A 25,737-nucleotide genomic window follows, 5' to 3' on the forward strand; every position below is an offset into this window, starting at 1 on the left:
CCCATGAATAAAGATAGAGCACAGAGCATTTGGTTTTGGCCTGATGGAGGCAGTGTCATTTCAGAAAGATTTAATGAGTTAAAATAATAATAATAATAATAGTAGGATTTGTTAATAATTTACCATGTATCAAGGACTGTACTACACCCTGGGGTAGATAAAAATGCAATCAAATCAGACACATTCCCTCCCTCGTCCACACAGCGTTCATATCTAAGGAAGGAAGGAAACAGATATTAATCCTCATTTTGCAGATGAGAGAATTCAGTCCCAAAGAAATTGAGTGACTTATGTGAGGTCACATACAGACAAGCAGCATGGCCAGGATTAGGTCGGATTAGTAGAACTCAGGGTAGAAACTCTACTCAGGTTGTCAGTCTGGGAGGAAATGCTGGAAGGGTGCAGATGGCCCCAGGGGAGGCCTTCGGTTTCTGGTATCTATAGGCAAGTTTTCTGCTCTATCCCTTCCTTTCTGACTTCCAACAAGTCGTTAATTGGATGCCAGTTGACCCAGAGGGCATGGGACCCCAGATTTGATCCTTTTTTTGTGTTAGTCACAGAGACCAAGTGGGAGAATGGGAAGGAAACTAGACTGTGAGCTCCTTGTGGTCTGGGAACATATAATAATAATAATAATGATCATGATGGCATTTATTAAACGCTTACTATATGCAAAGCACTGTTCTTAGCGCTGGGTGGGGGGGATATAAGGTGATCAGGTTGTCCCATGTGGGGTTCACAATCTTAATCCCCATTTTGCAGATGAGGTAACGCAGGCAGGGAGAAGTCAAGTGACTTGCCCAAAGTCACACAGCTGACAAGCGGCGGAACCGGGATTAGAACCCATGACCTCTGACTCTCGAGCCAGGGGTCTTTCCACTGAGCCACGCATCTACCAACTTGGTCACATAGTACTCTCCCAGGTGCTCAGCACAGTCTCTGCACACAGAAAGCATTACAGTAAATACCATCGATCCACTGGTGATCGGAGTGCCTGGCGGGAGGGCAGGCTCTGCTCCTGTTTCTTGGCCTCCTTCCCACGGGCCTTCCTCGTACTCTCTGGATCTAAAGGACAGATTGAGATTGCCTCCCCATCTTTACCCACCATGTCCCAGCAAAGGGAAAGATGTCCTCGGGATGCCCCACCGGTAGGGGTAAGGCTGAGGATGGGTACCCGCAGACCACCGGCTGGGGCTCAGATGGGAATTGGGAGGGCAATAAGGATTGTTGAGGGGTGGGTGCATTTTTCCCACACTGCCGCTCCAGGACCCTCACACCTCCCCAGCTCGTGGGCCTTTACTGACGCTGCTGCTCCAAGCCCTGCAGTTTACCCACCCCATTTTGAAGCAGCGTGGCTTCGTGACAAGAGCCCGGGCTTGGTAGTTTGAGGACGTTGGTTCTAATCCCGCCTCTGTCGCTTTTCTGCTGGGTGACCTCGGACGAGCCCACTTCTCTGGGCCTCAGTGACCTCATCTGTCAAATGGGGATGAAGACTGGGAGCCCCACGTGGGACAACCCGATTGACCTTGTAACTACCCCAAAGCTGAGAACAAGGCTCGACACCGTTTAACCAATAGAGTTTCATTATTATGATTATCCCCTCCACTTTCTTGTCAGAAAGAAGAGCTCGGGGGGCAGGGAGAAGGCCAGGTCCAGGTCTGGTAGGGTCAGGGTGGCAAGGAGGTGGTGGGATGGAGGGGGTCCAGAGTGCAGAGCTTGAAGGGTCACTGGGATTGGGAAGACCCAGGGGTTGGGGGGAGGGGACCGGGCAGGTCCAGGTCCCCGCTGGGTGCTGTGAGGCTGGAAGGATGGGCGCTTTTCGCCCCCGATGACATCACGAGAGCCGGCTCGGCGAGGGGCGAGGAGGAGAAGGGAGGAGGAGAAGAGAGGGGAGGGGATGGAGGGAGGGAAGGAGGGGGGCGATGGGGAGGGGAGTCGGAGCCAGAGCCCGGCTGGGCTTGCTGCGTCCCGGCTGCACATCGGCGGGCTCTGGGCTGAGCGCTCTCCATCCTCCCGCAGGAGATGGGGGGATCCAGGCGGCCCCGGCCCTCGGCCACCGCCTGAGCCCCCCCGGACCCTCCCTCCGCCGGTGAGTGATTGCCCCGGGGAGACCCCCCGATGCCCCTCCCCAAAGCGCGCTGGACCTGGGGGACAAAGGGGACTGCAGGCTGGACCACGCACCGGACTCCAGCCCGGACAGGGACACTCGGTGGATGGGGAGGAGGAGGACGACGAGGAGGAGGGGGCTTTCCCGTCTCCTAAAGCGCGGCTCCGTCCCCCCCTCCCCCTCCAGATTGTGCAGTGCGTTCATCGGTCCAGAGGTGGGATTCTCAGCCTTCCCGGCCGCCCAGGGGAGGGGGTCCCGATCTCCTGATGGAGGGGGAGTCCTCGGGAGCTCCTCATTTGGAGGGGTCCTCGGGAGCTCCTGATTTGGGAAGGGGGTCCTTGGAAATTTCTGAAGCACCTTGGGAGCTCCTCAACTGGGGGGGGGGGGGTGTCCCTTGGGAGCTCTTGTTTGGGGAGGACATCCTTGGGAGCTCCTGACTCGGGGAGGGGGTCCTTCGGAGCTCCTGATTTGGGAGCTCCTGAATGGGGGGCGGGATGTCCTTCGGAGCTCCTGATTTGGGGGGATCCTTCGGAGCTCCTGATTTGGGGGGCATCCTTGGGAGATCCTGATTGGGAGGGGGGTCCTTGGGAGCTCCTGATTTGGGAAGGGGGTCCTTGGGAGTTTCGGATGGAGGGGAGGGTCCTTGGGGACTTCTGATGGGGGTGGTGGTCCATGGGAGCTCCTGATTTGAAGGGGGGGGGGTCCTTAGGAGCTCCAGGGAGGAGTCCTTAGAATCCCCCAAAGGGAAGGGAGGGTGTTCTCAGCTCCACCGGGAGAAGGAGACGAGCAGAGAGATGCTCAACTTCTACCCAAGTGGCAAGATTGCAAAGTTGGGCAGAGTCACACCCCAGCTGCCTCGTTTGCCCCCGGCCTTTTCCTCGAAGACCCCGCCGGGTCCGGGGATGGGGGGAAGGTGGAAAGAACTAAAAATGGGGGGCGGTCCAGCTTTCCCCTCAAATCCTGCTAGGCAGGCTGCCGGGCTTCGGGTCCTCAGCAGGGAAATCTCGGGGGACGAATCCACTCAGGGGCTTGGGAGTCCAAGGAACTTCATAATTGCAGGCGTTTGCTATTGTTGCTATTCCACTTAATCAGGACCTGCAGGTGGTTCCCTGCAAAACGCACCTGCTCCCCAACCCCCAAACCCCTAACCGCCTTTGTCCCGGCTGGACAAAGGATGGACCTTAGCTGGACCCGGATTATTCGCTCGCAAGGAAGAGCTGGCACCATCCGCTCCTATGCCATTTGGGTAAGGAAAAGATCATCAGAGGAGGAAATAAAAAGTTCCCATTGAACGCTCGATGCTTGAGGTATTTAGATAGAACCATTTGAAGCACATTTATACCTTGTGTTAAAGGGCAATTTCATCCGCCTCCGAGTTTATACTATGATAAATGACTCTTAAATGCAGCGGAGTTCCTCAGAAGCAAAAGTGCAATAATCAGGCATCCCGAATAAGCCTGATGATAGAGGGGGGGAAATATGGGTTTTTTTAACCTGCATCTCCTCTTTATTAGTTTTTTTCTTCTCATTTTCCCACTGACTCTTCACATTGGTTGCACCTTCGAATTTGGGGTGGTCGAGATGGGAATGAGAGTCATCCATTCAATCGTATTTATTGAGAGCTTACTGTGTGCAGAGCACTCTACTAAGCGCTTGGAAAGTACAGTTTGGCAACTAATAGAGACGATCCCTGCCCACATCGGGTAAGAGACAGCTCAGTCCCGTTCTCTACAGATCCGAACCTGCTACACAAGTAGCGGCTTTCTTCTTTACAAAGGCAGGGAGCAGACCCATGAGGGCAGAGGATGGAATAGGAGTGGACAGAGACGGAGAAGGAATGGACGGGGAAAGGAGGGCGCTAAACAGGTTTCCAAGCTAGGAAAGATGTTAACTCCGGCAGTGAGAGGGAAGATACTCAGCGTGGCCCTAAATGGCAGCCATTCTTAGGTCGGGTCGGGCTGGGCTAAAGGGTTATGGATAATAAAGTTCAGTCCTTGCTGCATTGAGAGACCAGCAGTGTCAGCTCTTGGAAACGTGTCATTACTCATCTCCACAGAACTCTTGGTATCGATGCCCCCATCCTGTAGAAATATCATATTTTAAATTCTTCACATCCTTTGATATGTGGACCTGGACTGATTTTGCTGGACGTCAATTCCCAACTCAAACCGTTTTTTTTCCCCTTTATAAGATGGCACTATTCCTAATGGTAAACAGGCTTTAAAAAATAAAAGAGCCCTTGCTCCTTTTCCCCTTGTTTGATATTGACCTGTATCTCTGGGATTTAGGAACCTGTTGCTAATTATTCTGGCTGTCTTTTTGAATACCCTGTACTGAGAAATGGTTAATGTCCATGTGCAGTCAGCCTGAGTGAAGGAATTTACCTGGAAGGAAACTACTTTTTCATTCTGATTGGCCATTTCTGAGAGGCAGGCTGTGCTGTGGTATTTTGTTCAGAATTTGTGAGCAAATCAGTTGTCTTTATAACAGATATTGTCCCCTCTTTTTGTGATGATGCAAAGGGAAGGTTATGATAAGTTCAAAGGAGGAGCATATTAGGCTAAATGCAAGCATGGGAAAGATTTCATTCAAAGAAGTATTTTACTTCATATTTAAATACTGTACTATTTGGCTACTGGATTGACTGTGCAGGTGTTAATTGAGAACCTCACAACTCTTTAGTAACATTAAGGGGAAGCCATGTGGCCTAGTGGAAAGAACACAGGGCTGGGAGTCAGAGGACTAGAGTTCTAATCCGGGCTCTGCCAATTTTTTTTATGGTACTTGATAAGCACTTACTATGTGCCAGGCACTGTACTAAGTACTGGGGTAGATACAAGCAAGTGAGGTTGGACACAGTCCCTGTCCCACATGGGGCTCACAGTCTTGATCCCCATTTTACAGGTGAGATAACTGAGGTCCAGGGAAGTTAAGTGACTTGTCAAGCAGCAGAAAAGCAGTGGAGCTGGGATCAGAACCCAGGTCCTTCTGACTCCCAACCCATATTCTAATCACTAAGCCATACGGCTTCTCCTGTCTGCTTTGTGACCTTGGACAAGTCACCTAACTTCTCTGTGCCTCACTTACCTCCTCTGTAAAGTGGGGAGTAAGACTGTGAGCCTCCTGTGAGACATGGACTGTGTCAAATCTGATTGGCTTGTATCTAGCCTAGTGCTTAATACTGTGCCTGGCACATAATAAGCACTTAAATACCATTTTAAAAAAAATCTCATGAATCTTTGCGACATACTGGTGAGAAAATGTACTGATACTTTGTTTCCAAAGCTGGGAGAAAGAAACTCTAAGGGGACAGTTCAAGGTAAGTGAAACCTTAGTGAAAGCATGTCTGACCTATTGTGATGATGGAATCTTCTGACAAAAATGAGTGATAAGCCTCAAATCCTTAGGGCTCCAAAATCCATATGAAGGAATTGATTACGGTGCCGGCGGTTTGCGTAGTGTCACTCGTATTCTCTCATCTTTGGCTGTGACATTCCCTCTGGGGCACCCATTGCAACAAGTAATAAACTTGTTAGCACTAGAGGAAACAAGGATGGTACTGTGTAACTGTGAAATGATCTTTGCTGAAACCAACCCTGGCAGCTTGGACAAGAGGAAAGAGCCCAGGTCTAGGAGCCATGAGACCAGGATTCTAAACTCTAAATGTGCCACTTGTCTGCTGTGTGACCTTAGGCCAGTCATTTAACTTCTCTGTGTCTCAGTTTCCTAATTTGTAAAATGGGAGATAAATATCTGTTCTCTCTCTTCCCTTTAGACTGTGGATTCCTTGTGGGGTAGGGACTCTGCCGTCTCCAATTGTATTGTATAATAATGATGACATTTGTTAAGTGCTAACTATGTGCCAAGCACTGTTCTAAGCACTGGGGTAGATACAAGGTAATCAGGTTGATCCACGTTGGGCTGACAGTCTCAATCCCCATTTTACAGATGAGGTAACTGAGGCACAGAGAAGTCAAGTGACTTTCCCAGAGTCACACAGCTGATTGGTGGTGGATCCGGGATTAGAACCCATGCCCTCTGACTCCCAACCCTGTGCTCTTTCCACTACACCGTAATCTAACTCCTGTGCTTAGTACACAGAGTAAGTGTGCTTGTACACACAGAGCTTGACACATAGTAAGTGTTGAACATATACCAGAATTTGTATTACTATGGCATGTAGAATTTGAGGTTTTCACCTGTTAGATCAACAACCATCACAATTCTCCCCATTGTCATTTTTACTTCCTGCAGCCAGGTCCTCCTTAGGTCCTTTACAACTTGATGAATTTAAAACAGTTCTCCCAGTAACCCACTAACATCGCGGAGGGATCGGATCCTGCAGAGAACAGTAGTACATTTGGAATTCAAAGAAAACAAGCATTCAGAGGATTTTAAAGAGTTGTTCAGGACAATGCAAGTTCCACAAAGGCTTGTCTTCCCGTGAACTTAGAATACCTCAGAGAATATTTCATTCATTATGTTGCTGAGCAAATATTGATTGGCAATGAGGAGGAAGTTAGGTTTTTAAAACAAAAGCTACTTGGCACACACTCACTTGGATAAGGACAGCTCTCTGAGGAAAGAACTGGGAAGCACTCTGCAGGAACACAGATTGGTGGGTTTCCAGGAAAAAAATTAATCAGAAATTAGATTTGATAGCCTCAAATGCCAACGCTCTTCTGCTCTTTTCACCATTTCCTCCCAAGAGTTAGATTTCATACCGTTGGGTTACAACGGAGACTCCATATCGATTCCTTTGGAGGGCAAAGGGAAACACAGAACTGGGCAATCCGTCAATAGTATCTATTAAGCACCTTAATAATGTTGGTATTTGTTAAGTGCTTACTATGTGCCGAGCACTGTTCTAAGCGCTGGGGTAGACACAAGGGAATCAGGTTGTCCCACGTGGGGCTCACAGTCTTAATCCCCATTTTACAGATGAGGTAACTGAGGCACAGAGAAGTTAAGTGACTTGCCCACAGTCACACAGCTGACAAGTGGCGGAGCTGGGATTCGAACTCATGACCTCTGACTCCAAAGCCCGTGCTCTTTCCACTGAGCCACGCTGCACCTTCTTAGTCGGTTGTATTTATTGAGCACTTACTGTGTGCAGAACATTGTACTAAGCGCATGGGAGAGTACACTATAACACTATAACAGGCCCATAGAAGACGAATATGTGATCCTTGCCCACAGGAAGCTTACAGGCTAGCCGATAGCACAACCAGGATGTTGTTTTTGAACTTCACTGTGCAGTCTGGATTCTCGTTGGAGACTTATCTCCCATCTGCCAATCAATCGATGGTATTCATTGGCACTTGTTCTTTACAGAGCACTGTACTTAGTTCTTGGGAGAGCACAATAGAGGAAATAGACGTGATCCCTGGCCTCAAGAAACTATTAAACTTTGGTGTGATGACCCTCTTTTCCTCAACAACCATCTTTGAAGGGATGCAGTTTGCAGAGAAGACCTAATAAGGACTCCAAGAGAGGTAAACACTCAACACTCATGCAAGGAAAGAAAGCCCTAAATGTACTGCGACAGCTTTTCCCAGGGACCAAGATGTTCGAGTCTCCGAAAGCTGGCCCACGGGAACTATTTGTTGGTGTGTATGTCATTTAGAATCTCCAGGTCTGAAAGAGTTAAAGCAGATTTAAAATGTGTCCAATGAGCGAAAAGCGAGCCAAGGGGATGCAGGGGAAATGGGTTCGTTTAGTCTTATAACCTGTTGGGCTCCTTGCATTTCTGTGGAATATTTTTATTTGTTATCTTCAACAGTCATGCTGTGAGAAAGTTCTGTGGTCCTAATTCCCTCTTCCCGGAGAAATGAATGGATGCAAAGAAGTTGCTAGGCCTTGGCTGAATTGAGGTAGGAATGTCCTTGTGGGCAGGGAACATGTTTGCTAATTATTATTTTGAATTTAAATTATTTAAATTAATTCAAGCTTTGAAGTCAGCCCCACTAGTTGAGTGGGGATGCGGGGCCAGGAAAGACGGAGGTGGGGCTTTCATTGGGACTCCCAGAAAAAATCCATAAGCCAAGCAAATGCCTCTGATGCAAATGGCACCGCCGTCTCCCACCCTGAACAACCCCAAAGATATTACTGGGTATCACTGAACATTGTTTTAGGTATTTCTGTTCCTCTCCGAATAGGCGTTCACTAGTTGAATACTTTGCAAGATTTCTGCAGCTCTGCAGGTTAAACAGACAATCCCAAGTTGGCCAACTTTCCATGCTCAGTTGCACCGCCATAAAAACAGTGTCATTAGTACAACAAAAATGTCTGTCTATACTCATACTGAAAATTTAAGGGGTGAAGGGTAATAATGATGGTAATTAGTAACCATGCCCTGTGTACCAAGCATTGTGCTAAGCACTGGCAATGATACAGTGCAGTCATATCAGACACAGTCCCTAAGGGAGAGCTGATATTTAATCATGGGAGAGCTGATATTTAATCATTTTTTGGATGAGGAAACTGAGGCATGGAGAGAGTGTGACTTGTCCAAGGTCAGTCCACAGGCAAGTTGCGGAGAGAGACTAGAGCCCGGCTCATTCTGACTCCCTCTCTCATACTCTTTCCACTAGGTCGTGCTACCTCCCTAGACAGAAAGAAGCCCTTCAAACTATTTCTCCTACAGTCACTATACTGAAGGGTCTGCTTCTGCCTTGTTTCTAAACTGGGATTTCCAGGAACTAGAAACTGAGTATTTTCTATGAAGTGTCTTCTCCCTTTAATTCTCCTGATACCCAGTCTTTCTAGTACAACCCTAACTTAGGCTCCAAAGCGCACACAGAGTGACCCATTATTGACTGTCCATTCTTTAGTAGGACTTTTTTTGTCCTGCATTTCAGGAAATGTAATTTCCTTAATTTTTACATATATCATCTTTGGATAATAGGTGTGCTTAAATAACAATGAGGAAATGATACACTCCTCTAGACTGTAAGTTCACTGTGGACAGGAATATGTCTACCAACTATGATGTGTCATACTCTACCAGGAGCTTAGTACAGTGCTCTGCACAGTAAATATTTCATAAATACAATTGAGGGATATATGCATATATTCAGCAGCCATAGAAAGATGACTCGGGCTCAGTTTGATTGGAGAGAACATAGAGTAGTGATTGAGATGCCTTCAAGAAAGAGTAATATCGGAAATGAAGACTGGTATCTAATTTTTAATTAGTGCAGTTTGTAGCATCTCGCCAGTGGCTCTACAGGTTAATTAATTCAACATATTTTTGTACATGGTCACACGCACCACATTTTTCTGAAGAAAAATAAAATTAGAAAATGAGCTCATACGGCAAAGCTGTTCGTGGGCTCAATTGTTTTTGTCCATTTCCAGGAGCTCTTATGTTATAAAAATGAGACATCTGACGCTAGACCCAGGTGCTCACAGATGCTGAGGAAATCGAGATGAAAGGCAAACTATGTTTCATGCTTAGTTGTCTGTATATGAATGACCGGCATGCACAACTAATATGAAAATGTGAAATTCTTACATGGAATGTATCTCTGAATGCTATAAGAAGAAATATATGGTCCACTGCTAACTAGGAGTCAGAAATCAATTTTTGCCTCAGAGAGATTATTGTTTAACTTCACAAATTCACAATAATAACTAGGAGATCCAGCTCGAATTACCCAGTTCTATAAATTTCTGTTCAGGCATAAATTGAATCACCTAAATCAAGGATTCTGCATTGCAAAAGAAAAACAGTTTTCAATTTAATTTAACAGGTGAAGTTCAGGGCAATCGCTTATGGAAATAAGCAAATGCAGGGCATAAAATCATACTGCTGGAAGGGAAATTGAAAGGTCAAATTCAAACCATTGGTCCCATGGTACCCAAATCATACCAATATGCCCTGAGAATTTCAGGTGTAATTGGTGCAGATGGGTTTTTTTCCTCTGATCCTCTGCTAATTCTATGCCACATCAGAGCTAGTAGTATTTCAAAAATAGAACCTAGCTTCACAGTGAAAACTATTTCACAAACGTCTCCTGTCCATCTTTCTCCCTTCCCTTTTTCCCACTGTCTCTTCAGGGGAGAGGGTTGAGATGCACTTCAGGGACTGGGTGAGCCTCCCATGTTAAAGTTTGGGGAATTCGATCTAGTGATTTCATTATTAGAATTTATTGAATACTTCGTTTGTGTAGAGCACTGGGTGGGTTGCTTGGGAGAAGAGACGTGGCCTAGTGGAAAAAGCACGGGTCTGAGGTTCAGAGAACCTGGATTCTAATCCCGGCTTCAATCCCTGCCTGCTGTGTGACCTTAGGAATTGAATGCCTATTTTATAGATGAGCATACTGATCCAAGAAAAGTTGAGACTTGCCCTAGGTCATATAAGAGGCAGATGTGCCAAATGATCAGGACATGTTTCTCCGCTCCTCAAGAAACTCCATCCACCTTCATATCAAAAACCCCTTTTCACTGGCTTTAGAGCGAGCAGTCACCTTGTCCTTTCTTACTTCTCCTCGCTACTCTCCTACTACGAGCCAGCCCTCACCCGTCACTCCTCAGACGCCTACCTTCTCACTATGCCTTCATCTTGTCTATCTCACTGCCGACACTTCGCCCACACCCTGCCTCTGGCCTGGAATGCCCTCCTTTCTCAGATCCAATATGCAGTTCCTCTCCCTTCCTTCAAAGCCTTATTAAAGGCATGTCTCCTCCTAGAGGACTTCCCTGACTCAGCCACCTTATTCTTCTTCTCCCACTCCCTTCTGTGTCACCCTGACTTGCCCCCTTTGATCATCTCTCCCCTCCCAGCCCCACAGCGTTTAGGTACGCATCTGTGATTCATTTATTTATATTAATGTCTCCACCATCCACCTCCCCTCCAGATTGGAAGCTCGTTGTGTGCAGGGAGTGTGTCATGAATGAATGAAAGGTGGCAAAACCAGGATTAGGATGCTTTTCCGGGAGCGTTAGAAACAATAGAAACCAGGGATCCTGCCACCCTTGAGGAGCTAATAATGATCCAACCTGTTCTCCTGCCTTCAGATCAGCTTGACTCACACCAGATGAGAAGTTTTTATCCAATTTTTTAAATAAATCCACTCTTTTACTCTTTAAATCATCCCGATGTTTAAATAAATTCATGACCTTTTAACTTTTCCTGGAGTCTAATCATGTCTTTCGAATCTTCTCCAAATTCACCCTGTTCTTCAGTTATCAGTCCCCAACTGAACTTGGTACTCTAGTAAGGACTGGTTGGTTCCAAGTTTAGGAAAAAAAAAATAATGGTTGGTTCCAAGTTTAGAAAAAAAATAACTCATGGCTTCTATTTTCTCTACTTTGGTTTATCCATTTGGGATCTGGAAGATATTATTCCTATTTTATTTTATATGATGCGTAACAGAAAATAGCAAACATTTATTTAATATTAAATAATTATCCACATGAGAAGCTGGTTCCATCCGACTTAATTTTTACTCAGACGTATTGAAATGAACAGTAGACCCTCCTGCACTGTGTACACACAAATACCATCTAGCATCGTTGGTTTTTGGAATTCCTTATTGGTTTTGTCTCTAGCTATTGTGATCTCAAAATAGTATTTTGTCTAATAATTAGCATTTTTTTTTTTTAATAAGCATTTCCTGTGCACAAGGCACTGCTAAACCCTGGGATACCTACAAAACGATCGTATTAGATTCAGTTCCTGTCCCACACAGCTCTCAATCTCGGGGGGGAGGGAGACCTTTTAAATGTGCTTCATCATGATTTGATGTTAAGTAATCTGGCTCAAAGGGACAGCAAATATTTATGTGAAAGATTGATCCACTGCATTTATCCCCTCTTTTCTAGGAGGGCCCCAAAGTACATTTTTCTTAGATAAAGAAGAATGAAGACCCTAACTCTACTCTGCCCTGTGCCTGTTTTCATCTTCATCACCTCTCCTTCTCCCAGCTTTTATCTTCCTTCACTGATCTTCCCCCCAAGATCCACTCCTCTTCCTAACTTTTCGATCACTATTGACAACACCATTGTCTTCCCCATCTTTCAAGCACACAACATCGGCCTTATCTCTGAACCCCAGTATTGAATCAGTCACCCAATCCTGCCAGTTTCTTCTTCCCAACTTGTCCAGAATTCACCTATTCCTCTCCACCCACACTGCCACCGCACCGGTCCAGGCACTTGTCATATCCTGAGTCAACGATTCTAGTCTGTAATAAAAAAATAAATAAATAGATGTTGGCATTTGTTAAGCACTTACTATATGCAGAGAACTGTTCTAAGCACTGAGGTAGATACAGGGTAATCAGTTCGTCCCATGTGAGGCTCACAGTCTTAATCCCCATTTTCCAGATGAGGGAACTGAGGCCCAGAGAAGTGAAGCGACTTGTCCACAGTCACCCAGCTGACAAGTGGCAGAGCCGGAATTCGAACCCATGACCTCTGACTCCCATGCCCGGGCTCTATCCACAGAGCCACGCTGCCTGGTGTGGGCAGGGATTGTCTCTCTTTATTGCTGAAATCTACTTTCCAAGAACTTAGTACAGTGTGCTCTGCCCACAGTAAGTGCTCAATAAATAGTACTGAATGAATAAGCAAAGTATCAGCTTCTCTCAGACTCACCTCCCTCTAGGCTCTCCCTTCTGCTATCCATGCCTCGTTCTCTTGCTTGGAGGTTTTTATAATGCATTGTTTTGCACAGCTCTCCCCACTCCTTAAAATCCTCCAATGCTTGCCCATTCCTGTCCATAAAAAGTGGAAATTCCTCATCAGCGGCCTCAAGGTATTCACTCACCTATCCCCCCTGCTTATCCTCATTCTCTCCCATTCACTCCCCAACTTGCCGGCTTCCCTCTTCTCAAGACAATCTATTACCACACTTCATTCTTGCCCTCTTCACATCTGGCTGACCACTGCTCGCCCCATATTCTTAAATCCTTCTGAGATCATATCTTCTCCAGGAGGTTTCTTTGATTAATGTCCTTGTCACTCCACCCTTTCCCAACTACAACACCTCTGACCCTTTAATTTACTTAGGTCCTTGAGTTCCACTTCCTCCAGGGAATGTAAATTGAAGAACAGTAAAGTCGTGGTAAATTTTCAACCAATTGTCCAGTGAAAAGGGAGTTACGCTATATTCCCTGTTGCTGTCTTTTTTCAGTTGTGACTTTATGCATATAGCATAGCTTTATTTCAGGAACCAATATTTCAGTTGCAATTTGATTCTACCTAGAGTTAAGATTGAGGTGTGTGTATGTGATGGGGGTATCTCTCACTCGCTTTCTATATATATATATATATATATATATATATACACACACACACCCACACGTTTACATAATATTTTCAAATCTTTGTTTAGCTCCTCTGGGTACCAAAAATAATCAGCTGAAGTCTTTTTGTAGAAATTGTGAATATCTTTTGATTGACTGCTATTCAAGCTGAATTAGATTCAGCCTTTTATTTATCAAAGATACAGTCTGCTCCCTATAATGCAAGATGAATTCCCTCTTCAAGGCAAGATGCATCTACATTGCAATAAAGCAGAATAATTCAAAGGAAGAATGATTTCTGAAATTAGTTTTAAAAGGACCTCAGCTGCAAATTCAGACAATAGAATCAATGGCTCCTCATTGGAAAAACGTCTGAGGACTGAGGTTTCTCCATTGTTCCTAACGGGAGACTCCGTCATCATTAGAAGCACAGTAGATTCTAATGGAGGAAAAGGGAGAAGAAACGAGGGTTGAGGGATGATGGGAATTCTTCCTTGGCATCATGTTTTGTCTGGAGAAGTGGAATTTTCGATAACCTCTCTGTTTGTATGTAGTAGTCATAATAATATTTACTGAGCGCAATGCACTGAACTTTGGAAATCTAACGGATGCAAAAGAGGCATTCCCTGCCCTCAAGCAGCTTACTCTCTAATGATGGAGCTTGCCCTCTGTGAAGAATACTACATGACTTCTGATTTTCCACTTGTCTGCTGTGTGACTTTGGGCCAGTCACTTTAACGTTCCCATGCCAAAGTTACCTCATCAGTAAAATGGGAATTAAAAACCATGAGCTCCATGTGGGACAACACGATTGCCTTGTATCTACCCCCAGTGCTTAGAGCAGCGCTTGACACATAGTAAGTGCTTATAAATGCCATCTTTATTATTATTACTATTATTTTCTTCAAGGAACATCTAACCAGATTTCTATTAATAAGAAAAAACTGAAAGTTTAGAAACTTACATTACCAGCACTTTTGGATAACAGAGGGAAAGCTCCTTACTTGATACTGGAAGTACAGTCAAACTGCAGAGTTTCCTAGGAGTCTTGGGGCAATATCCTAATACCAAGAGTCATTTAAATTCTTAACTATGGGTTTTTCTGTCTTCTACACTCAGTTCTAAAAAACCTAGCAGGCGACCTGATATTTCTGATGCTTTCTCCTACTGAAATCAGTTTACCTTTAGAAGTGTAGGGTTAGAGATGAATGGCTGAGAAAATTTAGACTGAAAATATTTGAGGAATAAATACATTAAAATTGGGATTATTGCCTAGCACATAATATCTGTATGTATAATGTAGCATCACCCTGCCTCAGGCCATACGTGGCTCAGTGGAAAGAGCATGGGTTTTAAAGTCAGAGGTCATGGGTTCAAATCCCGGCTCTGCCGCGTGTCAGCTGTGTGACTGTGGGCAAGTCACTTAACTTCTCTGTGCCTTAGTTCCCTCATCTGTAAAATGGGGATTAAGACTGTGAGCATCACGTGGGACAATCTGATTACTCTGTATCTACCCAGCGCTTAGAACAGTGCTCTGCACATAGTAAGCACTTAAAAAATGCCAACATTATTATACTCAGACATTATGGCAGTTGCAGTGTCTTCATATGACTGTAAGACCAGGTTTTGCATTCATTTAATCATATTTATTGATTGCCTACTGTGTGCAGAGAACTGTACTAAGCACTTGGGAGAGTACAATATACCACATATAGAACAATATAACAATAGATACATTCCCTGGTCCTATACAACTCCTTGACCTGTTTCCCTCAGATTCCCAAGCGCAAAGGACATTCTTTTCATACTCACGCTGGGGATGTTGTTGGTGCATATGATATTTTTAGTTACGTCCACTTCTCAGGATTAAAATTACATGAACATTAGTATGACCCTCAAACCCCGGAATGGCTTGAGACAGAGGGAGGGTGACTGCCGTCCTGTTTGAGGTCTCATCCCTACCCAATCCCCTGTCCAAACTTCTGCCATGTTACTTTAGGCTCTTATCCTATCCTGCCTTGATTATTGCATCAGCCTCCTTGCTGACTTCCCTGCCCCGTCTCTCCCCACACCAGACCATACTTCACTCTGCTGCTTGGCTTATTTTTCTACAGAAACTTTCAATCTGTGTTTCTGCCCTCCTTAAGAACCTCCAGTGGTTGGCCATCCATGTCCACCTTAAATGGAAACTCCTTATTATGGTATTTAAAAACACTCAATAATCTTGTCTTCTCCTACCTCACCTTGTTGCTCTCGTATCACAATCCAACCTTGCACTTCACTCCTCTAATGCCAGCCTACTCACTGTACCTTGAGCTCAACTATTTCACAGCCGAACCCTCACCCATGTCCTGCCTCTGGCCTGGAATAATAATAATGTTGGTATTTGTTAAGCGCTTACTATGTGCAGAGCACTGTTCTAAATGCTGGGGTAGATAAAGGGTAATCAGGTTGTCCCACGTGAGGCTCACAGTTAATCCCCATTTTACAGATGAGTTAACTGAGACACAGAGAAGTGAAGTAACTTGCCCACAGTCACACAGCTGACAAGTGGCAGAGGTGGGATTCGAACCCATGACCTCTGACTCCCAAGCCCGGGTTCTTTCCACTGAGCCATGCTGCTTCTATGAATGACCCCCCTCTTCATTAGGACAGACAATGACTCTCCCCACCTTCATAGCCCTATTGAAGGCACATCTCCTCCAAGGCTAAGACTTCATTTCTTCCACTTCCTCCTCTGTTGCCCTGATTTGCTCCGTTTATTTACCTCTCACCCCACCTCATCCCTACAGCACTTATTTAACTATCTATAATTTATATTAATGTCTCTCTCGCTCTCTAGACAGTAAGCTCCGTATGGTCAGGGAATGTGTCTACCAACCCTATTGTGTTGTTATGTTGTACTCTCCCAAGCACTTAATCCCGCGCTCCGTACACAGTGAGTGCTTAATAAATATGATTGATTAGGATTTGTGGGGAAGTGGACTTGATAAATATTAAAGGACCACGGGGAGATGAGCAAGATTGGGTGGCAAAAATAGAAGGCTAAATATATAGCCCTCAAGATAGGGCTAAATTTATCATCGCTCAGAAATGCACACTGTAGGACAACATACTAAACTTGCTTCATGTAGTCATCAAAGGCATGACGTTTCATATCGCCCTGCAGAACCAAATGGTTAGCTAAGTGTCATGGAGTGCCTTAGGCAGTGAGGAGAGTTAGGGTCACTAAGTTAATGACTGTCATCATCAGTGGTAATTATTGAGCAATTACTGGGTATAGAATATTGTACTAAGCACTTGGGACAATTCAATAGAGTTTTTAGACACAGTCCCTGCCCTGATCAATCACTCTTCTCCTCCAGAAGCTTTTGTCACCCACCTGAACCCAGGGTCAGAGACCGTGTCTCTCGGTCACGCTACTAGTCTGCAATTTGTTATCATCCGTTAGCACAAAGAATTAATAAAAGGTGTGTTGAGTCAGAAAAAGGCTGACAATGACAAGGGGAAACAGGCTGGGTTTTGAGGGGCAGAAGGAGAAGATTCACTCATCCAAGACTAGCGTATCGGGATAACGAGAGGTGGAGTAGTAGAAAGGAAATAAGGGAAATTGAGAGTGGGGAACAAAGTGAGTAAGAGGAAAGGTGAACGAGCAGATGGACGAAGTAGTAAGGGGTTATTGGAAGAGGAAGAAGCTCCAAAAGAGAAAAATGCATACAGGGATTATGGTGATAGCTCTTTCACCTAGCAAGTCAGAGGAATAATAGAGAAACATTTCCATGGAACATTATACAAAGAAAGATTGGATCAAAGGTCAGCCTTTCAAAAGCAGATGTAGATCGGCGACAGAGAATTGTCTAGAGAAGGAAATCGAAGGTGGAAAATAAAGGTGAGGGCACTAAGGAACAAAAATATAGAAAGGAACAAGAACAAAAACAGAGGAGTAAAATAGGATAGATAGATATGTTAAAACATCTAATTTGTGAAGAATCATTATTTTTCAACAATTTACAGCACTCTAATGTTAACCAAAGTATCTTAGCTTCCATTTGCAAAGCATCCCAGTAAATTACAATAACATAAAGCATACGTATATATTACCTGGACAGAGTACTGTTGTCAAAATGTACTGACAGGTTTATTGTATAGTATCTATTTGTAGTCCAAACTAAGCTATAAAACTAAGCTATGTTTTTGCTACAAGAATGTCCAGGCCACGTTTCCCCACTCCTCAAGAAACTCCAGTGGCTGCCCATCCAGCTCCGCATCAAACAGAAACTCCTCACCATGGGTTTTAAAGCCGTCAATCGTCTTACCCCCTCCAACCTCACCTCCTTACCCTCCTACTACGACCCAGCCCACACCTTCACTCCTCTAATACTAATCTTCTCATTGTACCTCAGTCTTATCTATCTCTCCACCTACCTCTAGCCTCAGTTATTCATTTGTTAAATGAAAATAACACCCGAGCCCCATAATGGGACATGGACTGTGTCCAACCTGATTAGCTTGTATCTACTGCAGTGCTTATTACAGTTCTTGTCACATATTAAATGCTTAACAAATGCTATTAAAAGAGTGGTTGGTTCAACACATTGCACACAGCAAACACTCAAATGCCACTGATTGATTGATTGATAGATACACATAGAATGGTGCAAGGAATATGTACGCTATTTAGTCTCCATGTTAACAGACACATACGGGCTTAAAATATGCATTTGGGTATTTTCTCTAGAGTACTTTATTTTCCCTAATGTCCAATCTCTCTCTGTTGGTAAACTCTACTCCTCATTCCTCTCAACGGTCAGTTCTCTGGCTCTGAAGTGTTAATATACCTTCTTAAGGACCAAATTCAATTAGTTACAGGGAATAGGGAGGACCTGGACCCAAATATAATTTAAACTGCATCATTTGAAAATATATATTTTCTACCTAGTAACTGAAATGTGAGTGCCTTTCTTTGGGATGTTTTAATCAAGGAGCAAGAATAAGCGTTTTCCTACATGTTAAAATAACTCAGGAATTTGTCTCTAGTCCTTTTGCCTTAAATCTAGTGAGATCAAGAAGCTCTGCTAATAGTTGAAGTGGCAACATCATGTCACGCTCAAATCAGTGAATGTTTTGTGGTTTTGAAAGGAAGTGATCTTCCCCATGCATTTGTGGGGGACCATTTTCTAAGAAAAGCCATAAAAATGAAGAAAGGAGAGGCAAAGGATAGCCTAAAGGAAGAAAGGTTTTCACCAGAGGGCAAAATGAGAAGCCATGAATGAAGAGTTAGTATGATTATGTAGGAGGGAAATGTATGGAAGCTTTTACCTTTTTAAAAGAAAGGGCCTTGAATGAATCTATCTTTTTACAGAGAGACTATGACAGTACTGTCAGATTTTTGTAATGCACTTTGAGCTTCGTTGAGGAAAGTTGAAGTGTAAACACAATCTATTTTATTAGCACAGCAGAGATGTTGTTGGCCATTACAAAATGCCATGAAAAAGGCAATATCTGTTCTGATGCCGGCTCGAGTGGAAGGGGGACCAGGGTGAGAGTTGGAAGAGGAATAGCCGGTGCCCCAGGGAGCCAACCGCCATGGAGAATTTTACCACAGTTTTCCAAGGCCTGCTTGGCCAGGTTTCCTTGGCTTGACCTGGATTCTGAAAGATAGTGACAGAACTGTGTTTCCATTAGCCTGGTCCTTCACTGTCGACCTGGCCTGGCTGGCTCCAGAAATTTCTCCTGCACTCTCCTCTATTTCCACATGACAGAGTCTATTAATACAACAGGGATAATTAATAGTAACGTGGCATTTTCTAAGGACTTACTATGTGTTCACCACTGCTAATCATTAGGCCTTCCTCGACTAAGCCTTCTTTTCCTTGTCTTCAACTTCCTTCTGCGTTGCCCTGACTTGCTCCCTTTATTCATCACCCCTCCTACCCCTACAGCATTATGTATATATTTGTTATTTATTTATTTATATTAATGGCTGTCTCCCCGTGTAGAGAGTAAGTTCACTGTGGGCGTGGAATGTGTCTGTTATAATGTTATACTGTTCTTCTCCAAGTGCTTGTTGAGCACAGTAAGTGCTCAATAAATACAATTGACCGATTGTTTTCCATAAACTAAAAGTAGGGAGAGAGCTTTTCAGTTCTTACTCACTGAGGAGGCATTAGTTGGTATTTTTGTCTTCCAAGTTGTCACTGTACACCGCTATCTGGTAAATCAGCATCGTGGCATAGTGGAAAGAACGTGGGCCTGGGAGTCAGAAGACCTGGGCTCTAATCTCAGCTTTGCCACTGGCCTATGGCATGACCACGGGCAAGTCATTTTATTTCTTTATTCCTCGGTTTTCTCACTTGTAAGATAGGCGTTGAATACCAGTTCTCCGTCCCTCCCAATTAGATGGTGAGCTCCATGTGGGAGAGGGTCTGTGTTTGACTTGATTTTTTTTATGATATTTGTTAAGGGCTTATATGTGCCAGGAGCTGTATTAAGTGCTGAGGTAAATACAAGCTAATCAGAGTGGGCACAGTCCATGTCCCACCTAGGGCTCTCAGTCTTAATCTCCATTTTACAAGCGAGGTAACTGAGTCCCAGAGAAATTAAAATCACCCATCAAATATGGCAGAGCTGCTGTTAAGACCCAGGTCCTTCTGACTCCCAGGACTATGTTTTATCCATTAGGCCAACCTGCTTCTCCATCTTATATCTGCTCTAGCACTTAGTACAGTGTTTAGCACAAAGTCATTGCTTAATAAATACTATTATTATTATTGTCATTATTATTAAATTTAGCATTCACCTTGTCACAGATAGCATTTTTAGTTCATGGCCCTTTCCTTCACAGCACTTTGTTTCTAATATTTTTTTCCACCACCATAAAATGTCTGCAAGAGCTTCTGTTTAGGATCTTTGAGACATCAAACATTTTCTCCCTAAGCCCCACCCACAGTACAAACTCCTACAGTGTTGTCTTGCTCTCTGCTATTCTCTCCTGATCATCACCTGCAGAGTTAAACATATTCCACAATATCCACAAAAGAAATAATGCATTTCCAAAGAAAGTCTCATCTGGTGAACGACAATGCTGGAACTGTGTGAAGACAACCTGTGGCTCAGCAAGGATGCAGAGCCTACATAATCACCGCATTGTGGTTAAAGCTGTAGAAACGGAAGTTGGGGCCAGCTGGGTGCAGTGACTGGAGCAGGGGCCACCTGAAAATCCCCTCGTGGAGCTGGAACTAAAGATGATGGTTTTAGGATGATTGTGGAGGTTCCTGTTGCTAACGCTACCACTAGTGGGAACCGGAATCATTCACTGAGTATCATTTGGGAAGAATTAGATTTCTATTTCCTAAGATGGTGATCCTTCCCGATTGAAAAGGGTCAAAAAACTTGGGGCAGGTGTCCTAAGCACATCTTGGAAACTCATAATTTGGATATGAAGATACTCTCATTCTCTTTCTCTTACTCTTCCTCCCATTTCAAACTTCTGAATTTGATCACCTAGGAAGAAGCTGAGCCTCCTCTCTTCATCAAACCAAAAAGTAGTATTAAATGCCTATTTCTGTAGATATCTGCTTGTGGACAGGTACTGCATTAAGCACTTAGGTAATTAGAGGTAAATGTCACAGTCTTTGCTCTCCAGGAGTTTACAGTTTAAGGGGAAGAAAAGCACAGAATATTTCAGCAATAGGAAAAAGTGAGTAGAGAAATGGATTGTCATTAAATAGTGCTTAGTAATATTGAAAGTGCTACAGGAGGTTGAGAGTGCAAAAGTACTGAAGTAGTAGTTGGGGAGCTGTGACTTAGGAAAAAGAACATTAACCAGGGAATATGACACCTGGAAGTGTCATATTTCAAGAGATGAAGAAAAGAGGTTTTAGGTGTGAAAAAAGCCAAGAGGTCAGAAGTAGAAGGATTGAGAGAGGCCCGGAATAATGAAATAAGATTGTGAGCTAGGGTACAGCGGAAGAAGAGTGAAGGGGCTGATGCAATTCCTGCCTGGTGCAGAGAGAAATGGATAAAACCATTGGAGGTTTTTGCAGAGTGAAGAGATGCATGTAGAATAGCATGACTCCATCAGTCAGGTTTCCACTTCACTAGAGAAAGTTTCCAGTCCCTAACTCTAACTTTTAACTTCGACATTCTCATCTCCTAGCAACCAACACTCACAATTCCTCTGATTGGGAGACAACTATTTCCATCCAATGTTTTTAAGGCTACCAGCCACATTTCTCCAGAAAAAAATCTAAAATCCTATTTTCTGGATTATGATCTGTAGAAATTGACTTCTATACCCTATCTCTCTCTCTCTTGCTCTATGTTACTCTATCTTCTCCAGCAGGTAAAAAGTCAATTGTTTAGCAGCTGAATGATGAATTTCTGCATTCAGAATAAATTGAGGCTGGATCCAGTAATCAAACACACAGTGGCAGATTTCTTGACATTCATTCAGTGCTCTGAAGAATCAAGAATGCCCAAAGAAGAAATGCAGAAATAAATGGCAAATAAATGATTCCTGGAAGACATGCAGACAGCAGCTTCAAAGATGCCTTTAGGCACAAATCAGAACCAGACTTAGCACTGGCATCAAATATGAAAATGTAATTTTAACCCTCAGTAACTGTTATCATAGCCATCACCTGAAAAAAAGACCTAAGTAGTTTCAATATATATTGAGACAGAACACATTTCTTGAACAAGATGCAATAATTAAGTGGCCAGGTGGCTTTCTTTGTTAAATTGTACCCACTGCAATAGCAATTATTTATATTGGAGCTCTGGAGAAAAATAAAATGCCCTCATTTGTTATGATTTTCTGTCAGAAATCACATTACAGCATTAAGAAAAACTGCATGTATATAAGGGTTGGTAACATGTTACCAAGGAAGACTGTGGAACTCCTTCTTTGGACATTCTCAAGAAAAGAACAGATAACTATATGGGTTGGCCACCAGCCTGCTGATTGACCATGACCAAGTCACTTAGCCTTTCTGAACTTTGGTTTCCTCATCTGCAAAATGGGGATAATAATGCCTGCTTTTCCACCTACCAAACAGGGCTATTGTGAGGGCAAAAAATGAAATAAATAATATAAGATCGCTTTGGGAATAAAAGTGCTATTAAAACCAAGATATTATCTGAAGTCATAGCTGGAGGATAAGTGTAAGCTCCTTGAGGGCTGGCAATATGTGTCTGCCTCATGTCTGTAGATTGTAAGCTCACTGTGGGCAGGGAACATGTCTATCAACTCTTATCTGTTGCCGACTTGTTCATTCCAAGCGCTTAGTACAGTGCTCTGCACATAGTAAGCGCTCAATAAATACTATTCAACTCTTTAATATTATACTCTTCTGAGCACTTAGTACAGTTCTCTACACACACAATTGCTCAATAAATTACAATGACTGATTTTCAGAGGTTTAGTACCGGCCTATCAGTGTAATGATTGATCGATTGAAGGCAGAGACACTTGATGATATCTACTAAGATCTTTCCAACCTCACTGAGAATGATAGATAAACCTGGGTCCTGAGGCTTCAAAGATAAAGAACCTGTACTGATGAACTGAAGTGAAGTACCTCTGAGGTACAAGGAATATGTCTAATTCCCACCTGTGTATTCTCTCCCAGTGCTCTGAGCACAGTAAATGCTCAATTAATGCCTTTTATTGTTTGATTGACAGGATGAGAAACAATTTGGTATTCCTGGCATACTGGATGGAGAAACGTTAAATCTTCATTATTCTAGCAGATGCCTGTCAAACTACTAACTGCTGTTCCTAATACAACCCTGTTTGTAGCTCTAACATCTGATAGCACAAGTAACGGGAAAAAATGACATCACTGACAAGCAAAAATGATGGCGTAGCAGCAATAAAGGCATTTGAAGGAGGGTTGCTTGGAAGAAAATATTGTTTCTCCATCCAGTCTGCTTTAAGGTTTTTTTTTTTTTTTACAGGCTAGCTTCAAAATTTCAAAGTTGTGAATATTATTACTGCGTGCCTACATAATTCTCCTGAAAGCAGTGTGAGAATGTGGGTGTATATTTATGTGTGGCTGTGTCTGAAAAGAGCTAGGAAGAAAGATTAAAGAGAATGTGATAATTAAAGCACTTTTGATTTACATTTTATTTGCTTAAAGACACTTAAATGAGGGGTGTGCTTGACTGCAGTGGCATAAAAATGGAAATGAATGTAATTTATATAGGATTTTTTTATTTGCAAAGTAGGATACATTCATTAGTCAGGCCTAGAAGTCAGTCACTAAATTGCCTCGTGGAATACATAAAGGTGAGCTCCCAGTTGTCCTAGATGGTCAGTCAATGAGCAACATTTAGCAGGCACTGAGAGCAGAGTACTGCATTAGGTACTGCGTATGTATAGAGAAGCAACATGTCATAGTGGATAGAGCACGGGCCTAGGAGTCAGAAAGTCATGAGTTTTAATCCCTGCTCTGCCACCTGTCTGCTCTGTGACCTGGGCCAAATCACATCACTTCTCGGTGCCTCAGTTACCTCATAATAATAATAATGGTGATGATGATGGCGTTTGTTAAGCACTTACGAAGTGTAAAGTGCTGTTCTAAGCCCTGGAGAGGATACAAGGTGATAAGGTTGTCCCATGTGGGGCTCCCAGTCTTAATGCCCATTTTACAGATGAGGTAACTGAGGCACTGAAGTTAAGTGACTTGCCCAAAGTCACAGAGCTAACAAGCGGCAGAGCCGGGATTTGAACCCACGATCTCTGACTCCTCAGCCCCTGCTCTCTTCATGGGGATTGAGACTGAAAACTCCATGTGGGACAAGGACTGTGTCCAACTCAATTTGCTTATACCCACCCCAGCTCTTAGTACAGTGCCTGGCACATAGTAAGTGCTTAACAAATGCCATAATTATCATTATTATATATTGTTCTTGGATCTGCAGTTTTCAAAGCTCTGATAATTGTGTCCTGTCCCCAGCTCCCCTAAATTCAACAGGAATTAATCAGGAAGGGACCATTTTGGTTTTCACAAGGACGTGGATGGTGTTGGGCAGACATGTTGATTCTTCTTCGATAGCATTTACTTGGTCCCTTCATTTTACTCTAATGGCTACCACTACCATGGTTTCAGGCAGACATCATGGGCAAGACTACTGGGTTAGCTTCTTTCCTGCTGTTCCTGCCACTAGGCTCCTCTTCTTCAATCCTAATTCCATGATGCTTCCTAGAGCGTGTTGCTGAATCACTTCTCAGCACGCACCCTGCACTCTTCAGAACCCTCCCAAAACATCCACTCTATCAGCATCAAACAAAACCTTCTGACAGATTTTGTTTTTGTTGGTTTTTTTTTTTTGTAGCCCAGTGGAAAGAACATGGGCCTGGGAGTCAGAGGACCTGGGTTCTAATCCCAGCTCTACCTCTTGTCTTCAGTGTGACCTTGGTCAAGTTATTCAAATTCTTTATGCCTCAGTTACCCCATCTGTGAAATGGTGATTAGGACTGTGAGCCCTATGTGGGAGAGGGACTGTGTCTAACCTAATTAACTTGTATCTACCCCAGTGCTTAGTGAAGTAACTGGCATATAGTTAGTGGCTAATAAATATAAAAAACAACTACACACAAACTGGTTTGCTTCATAAGGGCTGGTGTTGGGAAATATAAGTTCTTTCTCTTGTTTGGCAACAAGTATGGGATATGTTGTAAATAACACTTGAAGAGAAATACATATTGTTAATATTTTAATTTCCTTCTCTTTGCACAGTTATGATAGCTTCTGATCAAAGTACTCCCTCCTGTTAACCACATACCCTTAGACCTGACCGGCACGACCTCTAGACATATTGTCTGAACTCCCATTGTTCATTGAAATTCCCTAGACAGTCATCCATCACATATCTCCCCCTCGGATCTGGGTAGCACATTATTTCTTAAAAGGCTGTGAGCCTGCTTAAGTTTGCTTCTAACTGTACCCCTGTTTGTAAAGATATGACAACACAAGTTCCAACTAAAGCAATACTACTTTCATTTGAAAATAAATTAATTAAAAACAGGGTCCATTCACCTGATTTTAGATAACATTCCATTTTTCAGGGACTCCACCCCTGCCCGATGAAGATAGAACACTGAACACCTTTATGTCGATGCTGTCTCCATCCACCTCAGCACCTAGCTTGGAAGCAGCCCCCATGCTCAGAGGGACCAGAAAGGGACCACGAGGGGTCTGGATAACATGGATATGTTAGGAGTCCCTCTGGAGGAAATTTTATGGATTTGGGTGACCTTGGGAGGCACTTTTGGGAAATTTTGCATGTGACCTCATTAGTTGGTACTGCATCCTTGATCTAATGCATGTGACATCTCATACTTCTGTCCAATATTCACGAGGGCCTTCAGTG

The 25,737-nt window shown here is 43.7% G+C and overlaps 1 protein-coding gene across 1 annotated transcript in view; it reads left to right on the forward strand.

Moving 5' to 3' along the window:
- The first annotated feature begins 1,986 nt into the window (after positions 1–1,986).
- MARCHF1 (membrane associated ring-CH-type finger 1) overlaps positions 1,987–25,737 on the forward strand; it is a 495,472-nt gene continuing 471,721 nt past the window's right edge. Inside the window, exon 1 of the mRNA XM_029076521.2 lies at positions 1,987–2,089. The gene's annotated coding sequence lies outside the window, so the exon portion shown is untranslated. The remainder of the gene's footprint in view (positions 2,090–25,737) is intronic.

Source organism: Ornithorhynchus anatinus, chromosome 12 (assembly GCF_004115215.2).
Source record: "Ornithorhynchus anatinus isolate Pmale09 chromosome 12, mOrnAna1.pri.v4, whole genome shotgun sequence".
NCBI classification, from domain to species: Eukaryota; Metazoa; Chordata; class Mammalia; order Monotremata; family Ornithorhynchidae; genus Ornithorhynchus; species Ornithorhynchus anatinus.